The following is a 15,815-nucleotide window of genomic DNA, read 5'->3' as shown; positions in this document are numbered from 1 at the left end:
TCATTGTCTAGAGTCCATTTTAACAAAATATAATTACCTTCCCTATCCCTTTTGATCAGGTCTGTTTTTGCATTGGCTTTATCAGATATCATGATTACCACTCCTTCCTTCTTTCTATCAGTTGAGGCCCAGAAGGTCTTACTCCATCCTTTAATTCTGACCTTGTGGGTGTCAACCCGCCTCATGTGTGTTTCTTGAAGACAACATATGGTAGGGTTTTGGATTCTAATCCATTCTGCTATTCATCTACGTTTTATGGGTGAGTTCATCCCATTCACGTTCAAAGTTATGATTGTCATTTGTGGACTCCCTGGCATTTTGATTGCCTTCCCTAATTCTAACCTTTTCTTCTTCGGCTCTACCTTTTAGTCCAGTGATTTACTTTGAATCAGTCCCCCTTGTCCCCTCCCTTGATGTTTCCCTTTTTAGTCCCTCCCTTTTTGTTCCCTCCCCCTCCCCCCTCTCTTTCCCTCCCTTTTTGTTCTCCCTCTCCCCTTCCCCCCCTTGGTTTTCCCTTCTCCTTACCCTTGTTGGGTAAGATAGAATTCAAGATCCCAATGGATCTGGATGTTTTTCCCTCTCAGAGTTGATTTCCCTGAGATTGAGGTTTAAGTAAACCCCCCCCTCTTCCTCTCCTTCTTATAGGAGTTTTCTTCCCCTCCCCTTCCCATGTGAATCTTTGTGTGAGAGTGATTATTCTATTTGGTCTTTCTTTACCCCCTATTTATACATTACATTTTCCCCACATATTAGTATACATAGATTGATATAAATGTAGTCCTTATAGAAGAGAGTTTGAGTAAAAGAAGAAGATAACATTTTTCCCCTTTCCTTAATATTTACCTTTTCAGGTATTCCTTGCTCTTTGATTTTCGGTATCAAACTTTCCACAGAGCTCTGGTCTTTTCTTTGCAAAAAGTTGGAAGTCTTCTATTTTGTTGAATGCCCATACTTTCCCTTGGAAGTATATAGTCAGTTTTGCTGGGTAGCTGATTCTTGGTTGGAGACCCAGCTCTCTTGCCTTTCTGAAGATCATGTTCCATGCCTTACGATCATTCAGAGTAGAACTTGCAAGGTCTTGGGTGACCCTGATTGGCATTCCTTTATATCTAAATTGTCTTTTTCTGGCTTCCTGTAGGATTTTTTCTTTTGTTTGATAGCTTTGGAATTTGGCAATTACATTCCTGGGAGTTGTCTTTTGGGGGTTTAGTGTAGAAGGTGTTCTGTGAGCTCTGTCAGTGGCTGTATTGCCCCCTTGTTCTAGAATCTCTGGGCAATTTTCTTTGATTATATCTTGTATCACCATGTCCAGTTTGGTGTTTATTTCTGGCTTTTCTGGGAGTCCAATTATTCTTAAATTATCCCTTCTCCCTCTATTTTCCAGATCTATCACCTTGTCGGTGAGATATTTTATGTTCTCTTCTAATTTCTTGGTATTTTGGCTTTGCTTTATTAATTCTTGCTCTTTTACACGATCGTTGTCTTCCAGCTGCCTGATTCTGGCCTTTAAAGCCTGGTTTTCCTTTTCAGTTTCATCATACCGGTTTTGTAGATGCGTGAATTTCTTTTGCATTATTTCCAACTTTTCCTCCCAGAAGGCTTCCATCTTTTTGGTCATTTCTGATTCAAATTCTTCATAGGTTTGTGGAGAGTTTCCATTTCCTTTGGAAGGTTTTGGAGCATTTTCTTGTATATTATCTTCTATCTGCTCTGTATTTTGTATTTTGGCTCCATAGAATGTGTCCAAAGTCTCCCCTTTCTTCTTATTTTTCTTGGTATTTTCTTGGTATTTTCTTGGTATTTTGGTATTTCTTGGCTTTTCTTATCTCTGTCTGGTGTTCAGAGGCTTTAGTCCTGGGCAGATTGTCGGTTCTATGAGCTTTCCCTGGGTTAAACTGAATATGCCTCACTGGAACTGGAATGGAAGGGTCGGACCACGTTGCTTTCCGGAAGTTGCCTTCAGAATCGCTGGCCGTGAGGCTGTTTCGTCGGCCTGTGGGGGGATGGGCTGCAGCTTCCCCAAGCTCCGAGGGCAGGGACTTTCACTGAGACTTGGATAGCAGGATCCAGCCCGTGAGGCTGTCTTGCTCCAGGCAGTGACTTTCACTGGGACTCAGATAGAAGGCCCTGAGGGTTGTTGTTCCGAGGACCCTGCTCTCTGAGCCGGGCTGGGCTGCGGCTTCCTGGAGCCTTGGACTCTGCGCTCCTACCCCTTAGGTCCGAGTGATCTCGGGTTCTGGCTTTTGAGGGGAGCCGTACCTTTTGATCCGGGTCCAGGTCCAGGAGGAGGGTTCCCAGGGTCTGTGCTGTTGATCGTTTTGAATTTCGGTGCCTTAGGAGCTTATAGTTTGAGATTGGTCGGGAAGGGTTTTCCGGAGATCTGAACTTTAGCTTTCTCTAAGCCGCCATCTTAACCGGAAGTCCCGGTTTTTAAAATTTTATTCTATAAGTTATTGGGAATGCCCAATTTTTAAAAAATGTTTTATCTTTATTTTATTTTAATAACAAATTTCTACATAAGTTTTCCAAAGTTTTAGGATTCATGTGATCTCTCTCTCTTCTTCCCTCCCTCCTCCCGGAGCTGACAAGCAATTCAATCTGGCTCATGCAATGTATTATTATGCAAAACATTTCTATATTATTCATTTTTGTAAGTGAATAATCTTTTAAACCAAACCCTAAAATATAGACCCAAATAAACAAGCAAAAAATCATGTTTTCATCTATATTTATACTCCATACTTTCTCTGGATGTGGAAAGCATTCCTTTTCATAAATCCTTCAGACTTGTCCTGGATCATTATATTGCTATTAATAGCAAAGTCTATCACATTTGATGGGAATGACTACATTTTTGAACATGAAAAGTGATAATCAGACCTATCCTTTGGGAGAGGGGTTAAACAACTAACTGCACGAAGGACTAAAGAGTGATTATAGAGACAGGGATACCAGTTGAGGCTCTTAGAATAAATAGTTCAAGTGAGAAGGCATAACTGATTTCAATGTGTGGGAGGATTGTGAATGAAAAAGAGGGGATACAAGAGATGTCTCATAGGTAACATTAAGAAAAATTTTCAACTGGATGTTAGGGTAAGAGAGAGGAAGGGTTAGACCCAATTCTGAGGTTTTAAGCCACTGTAAAATGGACATGGAGATATAAAAAACCAAAGCAGACATATGGGAGTGGAAGAGTTGGGAAGAAGGATGATGGAGTGTGAGGTACTAAGAGAAGATACAGATGGAACTTTCCCATGGGGAAGTTGGTGATACAGGTCTTGTGTTCAGGACAAAGACTAGATAAACTGCCTCAAAAATGGTAATATCTGGTGAATTGGAGCTGAAAACATTGGATCTGAAAAATGGTCCCCAAGATCTGGTTTTCTCAAATCAGCTGTGATTTATTATAGCTAGAGAGGGAAGTATTCCTTCTATACATGCAAAACTACCAGGCTCTTTGCCACCTAAGAGGCAGATTATGCAATTCAAAGATTCAACAACCTCCTCAGGAGCTGGTCACTTATGAATAGGACTGTCTAATGGCTCATTAATCAGAGTGAGAATATGAGCAAAGGCCTACTTTTACCTTCATTTTCACCCAAACCAAATGTGGCTATGGCTATGTTGTCACTAGCTGTCAGCTAGTATAGCCAAAGGCTATAGACTCAGAACTGAAAAATCTGTCCTGGTCTGAAAAAGGATGCTTCAAATTGAAAAGGAAAGGGGAGGGAGAAAACTGCCTAGGTATATCCTCTAAGTCAAATGCTATTAGAGAATAGCACAAAAATAGAAGAAAAGTCACATTTGAGAGAGTCAGAAGTTAAAAGGGATCAAAAACCAAGAAAAGGAGCCTGTGATAAAATCTAGGCCCTCAAATGTCTTTATCATGTAGCAAGGTTATCCCTCACATATAGTATTGAATGTGATGGAGAAGAGGGATAGAGATATATCTCTAACATCTCCTTTTCCTTCTCCTCTTCTTTCTTCTCCTTCCTCATTATTCTCTTCCTCCTCCTCTTTGTCCTCCTCTTCCCTCCACCTTCTCCAAGGTAGACTGATTCTTACAAGAAGAAAAACAGGAGGTTAGGGCCAGAGGAATGCTCTGCTCCTCTCAGAGACAGAGGGTAGGTACCAGGCTAGAATTATATTTATCTGCTCCCTTAAAGGGGCAGCTAGGTGGGGCCAATGGATCGAGTACTGGACCTGGAGTGAAATACATAGCAATGATGATTCATTTTTCTGAGTCCATATCTGGCCTCAAGCACTAGCTCTGTGACCCTGGGCAAGTCACTTAATCCTATTTGCCTCAGTTTCCTCATTTATAGAATGAGCTGGAGAAGGAAATGGGAAACCATTCCAGTATCTTTGCCAAAAAAAACCAAAACTTCAAATAGGGTCATGAAGAGTTAGACCTTACTGAAAAGACTGAACAATAAAAGGCTTTCTTAAAATTATTCTAGGGGATGTAGTTTTCAGATTTGAGTTAAATTGATGATTGCTATTTCTTAGTGGGGAAGGAGTGAACTCAAGTTCCATGACCATCAAATAACATTTCCACAATGAATACATATGGCAAATAGGAAAGAAATCATTTATCCAAAGCAGTAACAAAACAAAAATCAAAGAAAGTATACATAAGAGAATATATATTAGGAGTTCCTATTGGGAGTGAGGTAACAGCTCAAATGAGAGAGATGCAGGCTTTGCCCGAAGGGAAAATTTCCTGATGTCTGTAGCCTAGTAAGGTGAGGATAGGGACACAATGGGGACTGTTTGCTCCTCTCCTGTTGTTTTCTTTCCAGAGCCTTTTCCTCCCTTCAACAACTTTAAATGGGTTGGCATCATCCATCCTCTCTCTCAAAGATGGAAGCCAGAAGCCCCTGAAGAAGAGAAAGAGCTCTAAGGGTCTGAAGGGACTGGATCTCTTTTTGTCCCCAGCTTTTGTCACTCTACTCTGCCCCTCATCCAGGCTCAAAGCCTTGGTCTCCATTAAGGAAAAAGCATCATAAACAATGTGCTTTGGGGCTCAAGTTACACTCAAATGACCAGAGTGTAGGCAGCAAGATAATCTAGGGATTCTACTAAGCAAATTTGAGTTGCTCTCTTTGGTGTCATTGAGACATGATGAGATGAGGCCAATGACTAGAACATAGATCAGGAAATGTATAGTTTATACCAAAAAAATAATTACAAGTAAAAAGGTAATGTTGGGGTAGGGTAGCATTTCACATGAAGAAATCTAGGATCCAGTGGTAAAAGCACGGTAGAAAACAAATGGGTGAAGGTAAAAAAATGGCAAAAACAGGAGTGATATTGTTTCTGAATTACCTTGTGCATAATATCAAGTTTAAGAGTTCAGGAAATCACCTTTCTATTGAGAAGGGAAATTTATTGGGCAGTATGTTCCTTAGAGAATGAGATGGTTTCTAGAGGAGGAAAAATAGCCAAAAGCCTAAGGATGACACATAAGGAGAAACCATTTCACATTTACTATTTCTGTGAGTTATTAATATAGTATGGGTTCAGTGAGAAGGGGAGTTGGGTTTGCTTATATAGTAGTCCTGAGTGTATGGAGTGTTCAGGGAAGACTAGTACCTCTGGTGTGAGGGCTTTTTCAGGGCTATTTTTCTCCCTTTGGTCTCTATCTGCTATACAGGTTACACCTGTGGCTTCAAGAAGCTAAAGCACGTGCAACAGGTACAACCTGGTAAACCATTTCAGAAAACAAGCTAAACCAGATTGAGGGTAATTGGCAGGTCTCAATCATTGGTGAGTTAGAGGGATGTCTACTCCAGACATGTGAAGATTTCCCCCAGTGGTAGGTGTAGATGAGAACAGGTGTAGAAGAGAATTTGTTCCAATGGCCATGAAGATAGTGGAAGTGGGTTTGATGGTTTGGTTAGACATCAGAGAAACCAAGGTCATCCACTGCATCCCTGGCCATGGCTCTGGAAAAGAGAGTGAGGCCGATGACTTTATGTAACTCTGCCTCACTTAAATCCAATTTATGTAAGCAGTAAAAGGCATCAGCAGTGATGTCATTCTGGTCCTCTTTGAGTATGAAGGACAACCAACCTTCTGTCCCTCAGTGTAGTACCACAGGATTGAATGTCTCTGCAGGTATCAGTGGGGTTAAAAAAGGGCTTGTTAGAATGCTTTGGTATTGTTTAACAACCCTAGGTTTGTTTTCCTTCTGAGGGTACTCGAAATCATAGGGTGATGTTAGGAAGATAAGGGATTATATACACCCCTGAGAAAGATTCACTGAAATATTTGGCTCTGCTGCTGACCTCAGATTTAGTTCTATTCTTTTTTTTAAACCCTTACCTTCGGTCTTAGAATCAATACTGCGTATTGGTTCCAAGGCAGAAGAGTGGTAAGGGCTAGGTAATGGGGGCTAAGTGACTTGCCCAGGGTCACACAGCTGGGAAGTGTCTGAGGCCAGATTTGAATCCAGGACCTCTCATCTCTAGGTCTGGTTCTCAATCCACTGAGCCACCTAGTTTCCCCCTCAGTTCTATTCTGATGAAAGTCTAAACCAAGAGATGGCACTGAGTACAGAGAGTCTTTATATACTTGGTGGAAAATGGGAATTTCTAGATAGGGAAGAGAGTTGTACCAATACTTTGTACACTATTGTGAGCCTCTTTTTTTAATGGGATGGAGATGCATTTGTTATGAAGTCTCTGAGACCTTTAAATTCTCTGAATTTTCTGTGGAGTAAAATGAAGGTTGTTCTTCTGGGGACCCTGTTAACTACATCTATGGAAACCAAGACAAGAACTATATAATGAGATTGCCTAAAGTACATAAGCAAAGACTGAATGACTACTTTGGGGGGATGCTGTAGAGTAATCTCTTTCAAGTATAAGTTTAATTAAATGGTCACTGAAGATTCTTCCCACCCTGAAATGGTATAATTCTCTAGTTCTTATCTTTACTTGGTGGAAATAACATGAGTAGGTACAGATGTTAGAAAGTGACAGAAGGAGGAAAGAAAGTCTAGGTATGCATCAGTGGGGCCAATGGAAATTCTTTTTGCCAAACTAAATTTTCCTGGGGCTAATGATTTTTGAAAACTAAGTTTCAAGGCAATTAAAAAAACAACTATCATATAGACCCATGCAGAATCCTTTATAAAATGGAAAAGTATATTGAGAATAAATCATTTACTCTGAAGATGCAGAGGAATAGAATAACTATGTAGACCAGCACTATTGCTAACCCTGACCAGATGGCATTGGCAATGACAACTGCAACTGAGTCTCTAAGTGCTTCTATAGACACTTTCTGCATAGATGTTATTCAGGAATAAGTCAATTTGCATTTATTAACCACATATTATGCACCAGTCACTGTATTAAGATTCGCACCAAAGACATAAATAATTTAGTGGATAGAGTCAAACTCAAGCCAGGAAACACTGGGTTTAGGTTCCACCTCAAGCACATACTGATTAGTTTCCTTGGGCAAGTCACTTCCTTTCTTAGTGCTCCAGGAAGCTCTCTAAGGGTGTAGAGAAAGTCCATACCTAAAATGATTAAGGACATTTCCTCATCCGGGACTTCCCCATGCCAGTGAATGCAAAGGCCAGTCTATCCTCCATTTCTCTCCAGCTCTATAAGAACAATAGAAAATATAGATAAAAGTTCAGTCTCTATTTCTGTATAGCTCTATAAGAGCAATGGAAAACACAGATAAAAGAGAGGATCCCTATAGTGCAAGAAACCCAGTCTACAAGATGGAATGGATTCTATAGTCAGTGTCTAGAAATAAAGATTAGTTATGAGTAATATAAGTTATATACTAACATCATACATGCACATGATATTTTTGTTGTTTAGTCTTTTCAGTCATGTCCAACTCTTCATGACCACATTTGGGGTTTTCTTAGCAAAGATACTGGGATGGTTTTCTATTTCCTTCTCAAGCTCATTTTACAGATAAGGAAACTGAGGCAAACAGGATTGAATGACTTGACCAGGAGTCACACAGCTAGTAAGAGGCTGGCTTTGAACTCATGAAGGTGAGTCTTCCTGACTCTAGAATATCCACTATTGCCACCTAGCTTCCCTATATAACATGGTAATGTAGTAATACAACATTATAATGCTTTCATTAACTTCATTTTCTTGAAGAGCTTAATATCTACCCAATACCACTCCAACCCTGAAAATGCTGCTCTTTGGCACAGGGCAAGGTGACATCCCAGGTTTATAATGAGAAAACTGAGGCTCTGATTATATGATTTTCTCACAGGCATTTGGCTGGTTAGTAGTAAAGAAAGAGGTTTAATTCCATATTCTCTCTTTTCCGTTAGATCCATTTATTCACCCCAGTATTATTTCAAAATGAGGAGCAATTCTTGAGTCTTGACTCATTCTTGGCTATATTTGAGGCACAGGAGAACAATAAAAGAGAAGGAGCAGGCATAAACTGCAGTCATGCTGAGATCATTCATTAGAAATTGGAGAATTCATAAGGATGGCTTATTGCAGGACAGGAAAACTTTCTTTCAACTCAGTCTGACATTCGGTTTTCAGGGAATGACACACACTTCATTAAACAGCTCACAGAATAATTCCTCTTTTAGGGATTTACAGTGATTGCCCAGCTTGATCAATAAATCAGCTAATAACTCCCTGCTCTGTGGCTACAGTAGCGTGTACTTTGCTTCTCACAGAGGAAAATTCCCTCAAACTGTGACTTGTACCTTTCCATCATGTTTTATTCCAAAGCTTGCACCCACGAGCTAGTAAAGCACATTCCAGTACAATACTTTGTCAAATTTATTACGTGAATAGAGGCTGGAATGAAACAAACATTTCCAACCCACCAATTACTACAAATCCCAGGAGACGGATGCTTTAAAGTATCAGGCACAGTTACCACCTCAGAATAGTCTTTCCATACAATGCCTTCTCCCAATTAAACAGCAGGTTCACAATCATTAGCGTTACTCAAGCTATGTATAATATAGTAAAGAAGCAGGGTATATTAATTTAATTTACCTTTTTTATGAGCAAGATCTGGGATTTTTTTTTATCATTTTAGGATTTCCCTATTCAGAATTCTCTCAGCAAGGCAGATCACAACCCAACATTGAGATAATAGATGTCACCACTAGAAAATTTCTAAGATTGATAGAGCTTGCTCAACATCATACTGCTAGTGTCAGTGATGGGATTTGAACTCGGGTGTTCTCCACTCCAATATCAGTTCTTAATCCACTATGCTATGCTACCCTGGATGTCTATTTACCCTCTCATACTTCCTTCAAGAATTTTACATGCTCCTCTCACTATCAAGATACATATTCAATTTATACTAGTTATATTTCAACACAGTAATTAAGTTTTAGAGAATAAAAAATTCACCACTGATAAATTTTGTTTTTTTTTTCCTTTTTGTCATAAAGGACTCACTATGACTTCTGATTTCAAATTTCTGTCTAGGATCTGAGGCAAATATTTTGTAATCTATATATAAGGGCATTTCTTCAACCTGACTGCCTGAGCCTTTTTTTCTTGAAAGGTTGAGTAATGTGCTCTGCTGCAGCCCATGATCTTTTCCTCATCATTATGGGTCTTCCTTAGGCTGCCCACTCAGCCTTTTCCTTTTGATTTGAGAAGTCATGCTAAAACCATTAGCTTGGTCCACTTAAGGATGCTCTTATACAAACTGACTGTCGCACTAGTTGTGGCACTATTACTCATCCATTTATCCCCAAACCAGCTTCTGCTGTATTTATGTATTCTTGCTACAGAAGCTTATGCCCACAGAAAAGCTTTCATAAGTCCTGCCTTGATGTACCACGTATTCCATAATGAACGGAGTTACCTCAGTTTTGGTAAACACCAGTCTACAGTGCAAACAGACTGATTCCTTTGAGCACTCCTTTTTGTCTTGGAACCAATGTTAGTTTAAATCAATTTGTCATTTTGCAATAGGTAGTCCTAATAAATGCTTAATTAGAGGATGTCATTCCCTTTTACCAGGATACCATCCACTCTGCAGACAGACTCCAAATGTGATCAACATCATTTTTTAGTCTTCTGGCTATTTTTGGAACTGACAACCCAATCACACTTGAACTTCTCCTAAATGTGAACGTGGAGACAGAAATGGCTACATATTATTGACATGACTTTCTCAGGCCAGCTAGCCTCATGGGTCGGCTCTGATATAAAATAGAATCATTCTATTCTAGAGTAGAATGATAGGGGTGGTTAGGGTACTAGTCAGTAGAATGTAGTTCCTGAAGTCAGGAACTGTATTTTTTTTGTCTTTATATCACCAACCCCTGACATAGTGCTCTGCACATGGTAGGCATTTAATGAAAGTTTAATTGGCTTCCAAGGAGATGGGCAACTTAGATAGCTAGTCAGGATACCATCCAATGGTGGGGTGGGGCATAGTCAATCAACAAATATTCATTGAGCAACTTCTCTGCACAGGGTATTGTGTTAAGCGTATTAGAGGAATGTGAAAATGAAATATAGCTGTGGTCCTTATTCCTTCAAGAAGCTTAAAATTGAATAGGACCGACTACTGAGGAAAATGAGATGGATGGATATAAAATTACCCCACACTGACTGTCATATTTTGTTAAGTATTCTTTAATTCTTTCTATTAATCATTTCCTACTTATCCAATATATAGCTTACTTTGTAGAGATTTGTTTGCATTTATGTCTCGTGTGGGGCAACTAGGTGGCACAATGCAGAGCCCTGGACTTAGAATCAGGAAGTCTTATCTTTATTAGTTCAAATCTGGCCTCAGATACATACTAGCTATGTTTTGTAAACCTTAAAATTTCACAGACTTATGAATGTTAAAAATTTTACTCCACATTGAGGAATCCACCAATTCCCTACTTGAAATAATTCCCTACCAGATAGTGAGAACTCTACTTGAATGTGAAAACTCCTTGCTATGGGAGGATCTCTATCCCATCCCTACTTGGGACTGCTTTAGGGGAGAAAACTCCTTGCTATGGGAGGACCTCTATTCCACCCGTACTTAAGAATGCTTTAGGGCAGAAAACTCCTTGCTAAACAATGAAAGTACTTGAAAACCATACTTATAAAGGAAAGGAGTTCTTTGAGCCATGCCTGTTTTTGGAATTGATACAATGAGATGCTAAGTGCCTATAAAGGTGGGGCAACTTGTAAACTACTTAGACCTAAAAGGTGAAAACTTACTCAGAGGTTTTCTTTTAATGAAATTAGTCGACACAGCAGCATTTTTTTTCTGACTTACTAAAGAGATTAATCTACTCAGCTGTGAATTCAAAATGGGCTGTCTTTTGGAAAACATCTACAGTGATTGGTAGATGGAAGAACTTAGGGGAGGTGACATAGGAGATTTTGCCCTTAAAAATAACAGCTCAGAGAAGAGTTGGAAGTCATTCTGAAACATCAGATTGAGGAGGTGATTCTGAAACATTCAGATTGAGGAGAACGCATTCTGAAACATTCAGATTGAGGAAGGACTGATTCTGAAACATTCAGATGGAGGAGGGAGCTGGTGAAAGCAGCTGAGATGATGCTGGCCTGGTGTCACTAGAATACTTGCTTAGGCAGACTTTGTGGTGAGTGTTAAAAGACTGACTGACTGATCTCTCTCTCTTAAGACTCAGGTCTAGGCCATGTTGGCTTAAGGCCCTTCACACTTATTTCCTTTTTCTCTCTTTCTCTCTTTTCTTTAATTCCACATTTGTATTAATTAAAATCTCTATAAACTCAGTTGACATGGGTATTTGAATAATTGGGAATATTTCCCTGGTGACCACCTTATATTTGATTTAAAAACCAAGACACTATAGTGAAACATATTTTCTGCGGTCAAATTTACTCACCCTCTCTTATATCTATTAAAATTTATATCTTCCAGCATTTTAACACACTACAGTTTAAGACCTCAACTATTTTAAATCACACAGTTTGGTAATCACTTAACCCTATTTACCTCAAATCCTCATCTGTAAAATGGTGTAAAGGGTGAAAATTATGGTTGAGAATGAAAAAATCTAAAATTAAATGGTCGCCACAGGAAATCCCAAATAATAAAATACCCAAGTCAGCTGCCAAATTTTTATGGTGATTTAATTACAACAGGAGGAAGAAAATATTAGAGGGAGAGAGAGAGATGGAGAGAAGGAAAGAGGGAGAGAAGGAAAGGAGTTTAACTCAGAACCACTCTGGCTCAGTCTGAGCCAAAGCGGGCGTTAAGGCCTTGGAGAGCCAAGGCAGGGAAAGGGGTCAGTCCATATCCCTCACGTGACTGGTCTGAAGGAAAGCTGTCTGCGGGGCTCCTCCAAGCTCAAGCTCCAGGATCAAACTGAACTCTAGCCCTCTCCACAGGAAGTCCCAGAATTCCAGAGGCTGTTCTATACCTCACTTCCTGTGTCTCACATGTGCCAATGGTGGCTCAAGCTTGACTTAGGACCATCCAGAGGTCTGTCCTCTTTTTGCACATGTCTGTTGAAGGACATTTTCTCAAATAATTAAATCTTGAGTTGGATGCAGCCCTTCCTAATCTTGTTGCAATCCAATCCTATCTGCATTGACCCATATGATCAAGCAGTTGTTTTTCTTCTGTGTTTCTAATCCCAGTTTTTCCTCTGAATGTGGGTAGTGTTCTTTCTCAGAAATCCCTCTGAATTGTTCTGGATCATTGCATTGCTGCTAGTAGAGAAGTCCATTACAATCGATTGTACCACAGTGTATCAATCTCTGTGTACAATGTTCTCCTGGTTCTGCTCCTTTCACTCTGCATCAATTCCTAGAGACAGTTTTAGTTCACATGGAATTCCTCCAGTTCATTATTCCTTTGAGCATAATAGTATTCCATCACCAACAGATACCACAATTTGTTCAGTCATTCCCCAATTGAAGGGCATCCGCTCATTTTCCAATTTTTTTTTTTTTGCCACAACAAAGAGCGCAGCTATGAATATTTTTGTGCAAGTCCTTTTCCTTATTATCTCTTTGCGGGTACAAACCCAGCAGTGGTATGGCTGGATCAAAAGGCAAGATAGTCTTTTAGTGCCCTTTGGGCATAATTGCCCTCCAGAATGGCTGAATCAATTCACAACTCCACAGCAATAGAATGCCCCAATTTTGCCACATCCCCTCCAACATTCATAACTTTCCTTTCCTGTCACATTAGCCAATATGCTAGGTGTGAGGTGGTACCTCAGAGTTGTTTTGGTTTGCATTTCTCTGATTGTAAGAGATGTAGAATACTTTGTCATGTGCTTATTAATAGTTTTGATTTCTTTATTAGAAAATTGCCTGTTCATGTCCCTTGCCCATTTATCAATTGGGGAATGGCTTGATTTTTTTGTACAATTTATTTAGCTCTTTATAAATTTGAGTAATTAGACCTTTGTCAGAGGTTTTTGTTATGAAGATCTTTTCTCAATTTGTTGCTTCCCTTCAAATTTTAGTTGCATTGGTTTTGTTTGTACAAAAGCTTTTTAATTTAATGTAATCAAAATTATTTATTTTACATTTTGTAATTTTTTTCTAACTCTTGCTTGGTCTTAAAATCTTTCCTTTCCCAAAGATATGACATATATACTATTCTGTGTTTGCCTAATTTACTTATAGTTTCATTCTTTATATTCAAGTCATTCACCCATTCTGACTTTATCTTGGTGTAGGGTGTGAGATGTTGATCCAAATCCAATCTCTCCCATACTGTATTCCAATTTTCCCAGCAGTTTTTATCAAATAGTGGATTTTTGTCCCCAAAGCTGGGATCTTTGGGTTTATCATAGACTGTCTTGCTGACACATCTATTCCAATGATCCTCCTTTCTCTTTCTTAACCAGAATATTGTTTTGATGACCACTGCTTTATAGTATAGTTTGAGATCTGGGATTGCTAGACCACTTTCATTTTCATTTTTTAAAGTTATTTCCCTTGATATCCTTGATCTTTTGTTCTTCCAAATGAACTTTGTTATGGTCTTTTTCTAATTCAGTAAAAAAGTTTCTTATTAGTTCAATAGGTATGGAACTAAATAAGCAAATAAGTTTGGGTAGGATTGTCATTTTTTATTATGTTAGCTCATCCTACCCATGAACACTTAATGTTTTTCCAATTATTTAGATCTATTTTTAATTGTGTGGAAAGTGTTTTGTAGTTGTGTTCATATAGTTCCTGTGTTTGTCTTGGCAGATAGATTCCTAAGTATTTTATATTGTCTAGGGTGGTTTTAAATGGAATTTCTCTTTCTAATTCTTGCTGCTGTGATGTGTTGGAAATATATAGAAATGCTGATGCCTTATGTGGGTTTATTTTATATCCTGCAACTTGCTAAAGTTGATTATTTCCACTAGCTTTTTAGTTGATTCTCTCGGATTCTTTAAGTAGACCATCATATCATCTGCAAAGAGTGGTAGCTTAATCTCCTTATTGCCTATTTTAATACCTTCAATTTCTTTTTCTTCTCTAATTGCTACTGCTAGTGTTTCTAGTACAATGTTAAATAATAGAGGTAATAATGGGCATCCTTGTTTCACTCCTGATCTTATTGGGAATGCTTCTAGTTTATCCCCATTGAAGATGATGTTTACTGATTGTTTTAGATATATACTGTTTATTATTTTTAGGAAAGGCCCTTCTATTCCTAAACTTTCTAGTGTTTTCAATAGGGATGAGTGTTGTATTGTGTCAAAGGCTTTTTTTTTGCATCTGTTGAGATAATCATGTGATTTTTGTTGGTTTGCTTGTTAATATTGTCAATTATGTGGTTGGTTTTCCTAATATTGAACCATCCTTGCATTCCTGGTATAAATCCCATCTGATCATAATGAATAACTCTTGTGATCACTTGCTGGAGTCTTTTTGCTAGTATTCTATTTAAGACTTTTGCATCTATGTTCATTAGGGAGATTGGTCTATAATTTTCTTTAAAGAAAAATTAGAAAACATAAAAGGCCTGAGAAAAGATCACTAGATTTTTTTTATCTTGTAATGGGACAGAGTAGTAGTTTATACTAATCAGAATTCAGTACCAAATGAATCAGGAATTTTGTTTCTGGCAGATTTGCAAAACAAAGGCAGAAATTTGGATCCTGCCTACTTCATTTAACCTTTTTTCTCTGTTCTCCTTTCAAATGCATGCTAATTAGGGAGGACCTTGGGAGAGTTGGGTCTTGTTGTACAAGCTTGTGGATTACTTTGGGTAGAGTCCACAAAATGAATTTGGGGGATGTAGATTCACAATTAGGGATTTACATAAAATATTCTTTTTGGTAATCAAAGTTCTTCATAAACTAACTCCCTCCTGCCTTTCCAGACTTCTTACATCTTACTTCCTGATACACAGTCTTCCACCAAGTGGCACAGACCTCTTGATTATTCCATGAACAAGATATTGCATTTCTTGGTTTGGGGCATTTTCTCTGGCCACATCGTATAGTTGGTGAGTGTTCTCTCCTCCATTCTGTCCAATGACCTCCACAGATTCCTTTACCAACTATAATCCCATCTTTTACTGGAATCTTCTCCATTCCCTCTTAATTTTAGTGCCTCTGTTAATTATTTCCTATTTATCCTATATATAGCTTTCTTTGTATATATCTGTTTGCATGTTATCTCTCTCATTCAATTATAATCTCCTTAAAAGTTGGGACTGTCTTTTGACTCTTTTTATATCTTCAACTCTTAGCACAGTGCCTGGTACATAGTAGCCACTTAGTAAATATTTATTTTCTGACCGTGTATTATAACCAAGATAATAAAGAGGGAGGGAAGAGAGGAGAGGGGTGAGAGAGAAGGGAGGAGAAGAAAAATAGGAGG

The 15,815-nt window shown here is 38.7% G+C and overlaps 1 protein-coding gene and 1 long non-coding RNA gene across 7 annotated transcripts in view; one reads left to right on the top strand and one right to left on the bottom strand.

The window, feature by feature from the left end:
• LRRC30 (leucine rich repeat containing 30) overlaps positions 1–15,815 on the top strand; it is a 126,395-nt gene that overhangs the window by 21,092 nt on the left and 89,488 nt on the right. The window contains exon 1 of one of the 6 annotated variants that reach the window (XM_056823680.1): positions 15,315–15,438. The exons of the other annotated variants lie outside the window; for them this stretch is intronic. The gene's annotated coding sequence lies outside the window, so the exon portion shown is untranslated. Of the gene's footprint in view, positions 1–15,314; positions 15,439–15,815 lie in introns of those variants that run through there. 6 annotated transcript variants of the gene reach the window in all.
• The window catches only part of LOC103101106 (uncharacterized), a 43,286-nt gene continuing 31,848 nt past the window's right edge, over positions 4,378–15,815 (bottom strand). Inside the window, exon 5 of the long non-coding RNA XR_464817.3 lies at positions 4,378–7,618. This is a non-coding gene — a long non-coding RNA (uncharacterized LOC103101106). The remainder of the gene's footprint in view (positions 7,619–15,815) is intronic.

Source organism: Monodelphis domestica, chromosome 3 (genome assembly GCF_027887165.1).
Source record: "Monodelphis domestica isolate mMonDom1 chromosome 3, mMonDom1.pri, whole genome shotgun sequence".
NCBI classification, from domain to species: Eukaryota; Metazoa; Chordata; class Mammalia; order Didelphimorphia; family Didelphidae; genus Monodelphis; species Monodelphis domestica.
Note: the sequence above shows the minus strand (reverse complement) of the source record. Positions and strands in the feature narration are given on the sequence as shown.